At 30.0% G+C, this 4,828-nt stretch overlaps 1 non-coding gene across 1 annotated transcript; it reads right to left on the reverse strand.

The window, feature by feature from the left end:
- Positions 1-1,472: 1,472 nt before the first annotated feature.
- On the reverse strand, positions 1,473-1,543 carry TRNAG-CCC. Its single transcript has one exon. It is a non-coding gene; the product is annotated as a tRNA-Gly (tRNA).
- Between the last annotated feature and the right edge of the window lie 3,285 nt (positions 1,544-4,828).

A 4,828-nucleotide genomic window follows, 5' to 3' on the forward strand; every position in this document is an offset into this window, starting at 1 on the left:
TTTTTTTTATAGTTTATAGGTCGTAGATGAATATGGGTTGGTTTTGAAGAATTGCTTGTTTAAGGTTAGATTTAATTGTATTTTTTTGATGTTTTTATTATCTTATTGTTTTATTTTAATTTACAGATGTTAGATGAATCTGGGTCTGCTTTAAAATTTTTTTTAGGTAAAATTTAGATTTAATTGTATTATCGTAATATCTCTATTAGTTTGTTATTTTATGGTAGTTTACAGTTCGTAGATGAATCTCGATTGGCTTTGAGAAATTTTGGTGTGTAAAATTTAAGTTTAATTGTGTTGTTTTGATATCACTTTTATCGTATTGTTTTGTTGCAGTTTACAAGTGATAGATAAATGTTGGTTGACTTTGAAGAATTTTTTTATGTAAAGGTTAGGTTTAGTTGTATTATTTTGATATCTCTCTTATCGTATTATTTTATTGCTGTTTACAGGTGGTAGATGAATGTCAGACGACTTTTAGAAATTTTTTGTGTGTAAAAATTAAATTTAATTATATTATTTTTATGTCTCTATCATGGTATTATTTTGTTGTAATTTACAGATGATAGATGAATGTCGATCGACTTTTAAAAATATTTTTGATAAAGGTTAGATTTAATAAATAAATTCTCCATCTGTACATAGTAAAAAAATATTCAATTTAATTATTATAGTCATCTTTATTATTTAAACAAATATCCTATTTAGTGTAATATATGAACTCATCAAAGTGAGGTACACGCGCAAGACGCTTACACCTAAACTAGTTTATACTAAAATTGTGAGGTTATTCTTTCAATAAAAAAGGATAAAATAATTCCATGAGATATTCCACTTATCTCGTGTCAAACGAACCCTTAATCATCCACATCATTGATTGCATTGTTGATTTAAGTTTTAATCTCTTTTTAAAATATAAATTTGTATTTTTAACGAAGTAAAAGTGATTTGATTATATTAAAAATTGCTTATATTAAATGCATACAACATAGGTTAATCAAGAAAAAAGTAAAGTTGTAAGATTTTAAAAGGAAACACAAAAAGATCGACTTTTAAAAATATTTTTGATAAAGGTTAGATTTAATAAATAAATTCTTCATCGGTACATAGTAAAAAAATATTCAATTTAATTATTATAGTCATCTTTATTATTTAAAGAAATATCTTATTTAGTGTAATATATGAATTCATGAAAATGAGGTACACGTGCAAGACGCTTACACATAAACTAGTATTGTGAGGTTATTCTTTCAATAAAAAAGAATAAAATAATTCCATGAGATATTCCTACTTATCTCGTACCAAACGAACCCTTAATCATCCACATCATTGATTACATTGTTGATTTAAGTTTTAGTCTCTTTTTAAAATATAAATTTGTATTTTTAACGAAGTAAAAGTGATTTGATTATATTAAAAATCAAGAAAAAGTAAAGTTGTAAGATTTTAAAAGGAAACATAAAAAAATAGGATGCGCATCCGGGGAATCGAACCCCGGTCAGTACCGTGGGAGGGTACTATGATACCACTACACCAGATGCGCTTTGCGCTTTTAATACCATACTCATTTAATTACCATAAGACCTGATACTATTAGGGTTCACTTAGACTAGCAAACAAAGGCACGAGTTATCCCGAAATTAATTAATATCATTCAAGGTGGGATAAAAATAACATTCAAACCAAAAATGAGATAAGCTCATCCTAGAATTTAGTCTCGAGATTAATTATCCCTTATCTCTTGTACTGACGAGCTCTTACTAATTCAGTTTTGATAGTAAGAACTCATTTGATAGGGAAACAAATCATCCTGGAATTAATTAGTTATTTCAGGATTGTTATCCCATCGTTAATGTAAGAAAAAAATAACATTACAATCTCGACTTAAGTTATCATGCGATTTTATCTCAATCAAACTTGAAATAAAGTTATCTTAAAATTAATCACAAAACTAGTTACTTTTTTATCCCTCTTACCAAACGAGCCACCCTTGTATGTCTGGTTTTCTTTAACTATCGATTTATTATGAAGATTGAAGAATCATATGTGCAACATTTAGAACTTCATATTCCACTGGCCAACTCTAGTCTCCATAATTAGCAAATTGGTTCAACATAATCCATTTCCATCTTTTGTAGACGCGACCTTTCTTCATTGCAGTATGACCAATACTACAAGCAGAGTTTTTTCACACTACAGATCAATGGAAAACTTTTGTCATAACACATGATTTGTTGGGTTCGAAATGAAGAGGGCGTCATGCGGAAACTTATAGTTTGCAAATCATAGAGATGATTGTTCGCAACAAATTTTCGCTAAGCTAAAAATTAACGGGAAGCAAAAATAAAATAAATAAAAATAAAAATTTTATTTAAATGAATCTTGTGGGTACAATTCTATTGTTCTCTTGATTCTTCTCTCCTAAGCTTTTTCCGTGATTTGAGGACCTTTCGTAGCGTGTTTCGAATGTAGGATGATTTTAACCTCCTAGAAATGCGTTTGGATCTCCAGGAATGTCAGACAATACTTTGTCTTGTTGAGTGTTTCGAAGACAGAACTTCGTCTTGTCGAGTTGATCTCCGGAAAGGACTCTGTTAGTCCATTTGTGTAGTCGATGCAGAACTTTCTCCAATGCTTGCAGAATGATCATAGAAAATTATGTAACCCTCCTATTTATAGTTGTAGGGGGTAAACAGTCCAAGTGTAAATAACCTCTTCTGCCTCATTCTGATTGGTCCATTCAGTTTTCAAGCTTATCACAAATGCTATGTGATAAGTTGCTTGTGATTGACCAAAAATATGTCATTTGGAACACTTGGCGATGTTTCATTTACTTTTGAACTTAACTTAGATTACTATATCATTTGAGTGTGTGGCCTTGCCTCATTGGTCCTTAATTTGACTGGAATGCCACGTCACTTGACATGTGGCATAAGTTTGAGCCTCAAGGTGAGATGGACCTTGAAATCCTTAATGAGTAATAAAATAGGCTTATTATTTTATAGCCTAAAATAATTTTAGACCCAATAAAATATGAATCGAATTCAAATTTTATATGAATTTGACCCAATAAATTTTAGGGGAAACCTAAAATTAAAATAATTTTACAAAACTAGCACCTAAATTTTAAAATCCAATAAATGACCATTAAGCATCACAATTCGGTGCTTTTCATTTTGTGTACTGGGCCGACTTTTCATCTTTAATGGACCCATATTTTTTTGGCTCCTTTTCCTTTTAATAATGTAAAGTTTTGTCCATTTTACTTTCAAAAGTCAAAGTAGACGTTGGATAATTCAACTGAACTTTTAGGTGGATTTATAAGTTTTATTCTAAATCATTTACATGACAATCTTTTTTTAAGTGATATAACATTATTAAAATAACATACTATTTGTTTTGTTTAGATTTACTTATTTATACAATAAAATACAATATCATATACTTTTAATATAATACAATTGTTAAAGATATATATTTATATATAATAATGATACAGTTTCTATACATATTCTATATATTAATTATAGCATTTTCATACACATTCTATACAATTTTTAACTACAATTATTATTTAGATACATATTTTACACTACTCTCTATAGTTTCTACATGCATTCTAAAAATGTATCAATCTAGTATAAGAGAGTATCAATTGAGTATATGGACACTGAAAGTGTATCAATGTAGTATAAAAGTGTATTAATGTGGTATAAAAGAGTATCAATAGGGTATATGGACTACATGTGCTTGCAAAGAATTTCCTTTCTCTTTTTTAAAAAGTGTATCAATATAGTATAAAAGTGTATCAATTTGGTATTAAAGTGTATCAATTGAGTATAGAGACTGCATGTGTCCAATCGGGCCAAATGACTAAAAAAAGGAATTACTTTAGCCGATTAGCTACAGCATGTCCACCTTTTCAATTATGGATCATTTTTTTTAAAGTGGTCATGCCATGTCCTTTTTCCTAAATTTTACGTGTCTACAGATGCCCCCTACTTCAAGGCTCGTCAAGATGTTTGATTTGTCAAATCTGCTAGAGACGAGATTTGAAGTATTTGTGCAGTCCCTCTTTTTTTTTGCAAGACTTTGAGCATTTTGTCAAAATCCGACTCCTCGAAGTCATGATAATCCGGGTAAAATAACGTGAATTTCTTCCTTAGGAGTGTAAATTCTGTTTAAAATTAAATATATCCAAATCATGTAGGATTCAGATATTAAGTCTTATATCGAATTTTAATAGGCTTGCATAATGATGTTATCCCACTTAAAAAAGTATTAGGAATTTGACTTATTTTAGACACTTGAACGTCCCAGTTCTTCTTAATACAACTTGTTCAGCAGATTCCTTTTCGAAATCAAACTAGGGCCCTTTAGAGTCTATAAAAGGACATCACTGCCCCATTAAGTCATGGTAATTCAGCCTGAGCCGCAATTCAACTCGCGTTCTTTTTTTTTTTGGCTATTTTTTCACAATTGAGTTTTCGGGCACTTTGGGGTGTCTGTGGGAAAAGCTTCATAACGCATCATGGAGGTGTCTAAATCACAAACGGCTTATAGTTTTGGAAAGTAGAATCGTGAGGCTATGTTTTACTTGAAAACCACACTCATATTATCTCCAGATCTGCTTAGGTGTCCTTTCGAAATCAACCTTCAGTTCTGTTTCGTCACTTTTTTTGTTTTGTGCAGTCTCAAAAAAATTCTCATATATTGACTTAAGAATATCAAAATCAAAAGTCGTTTTTTGCATTGGAAACTAGACTCGTAGAGCTACTTGTCATGTGGAAATGACAATTAGATTGCACCAGAATCATCCCAGATATTG

The sequence above is a fragment of the Capsicum annuum genome, chromosome 3 (genome assembly GCF_002878395.1).
Source record: "Capsicum annuum cultivar UCD-10X-F1 chromosome 3, UCD10Xv1.1, whole genome shotgun sequence".
Taxonomy (NCBI): domain Eukaryota; kingdom Viridiplantae; phylum Streptophyta; class Magnoliopsida; order Solanales; family Solanaceae; genus Capsicum; species Capsicum annuum.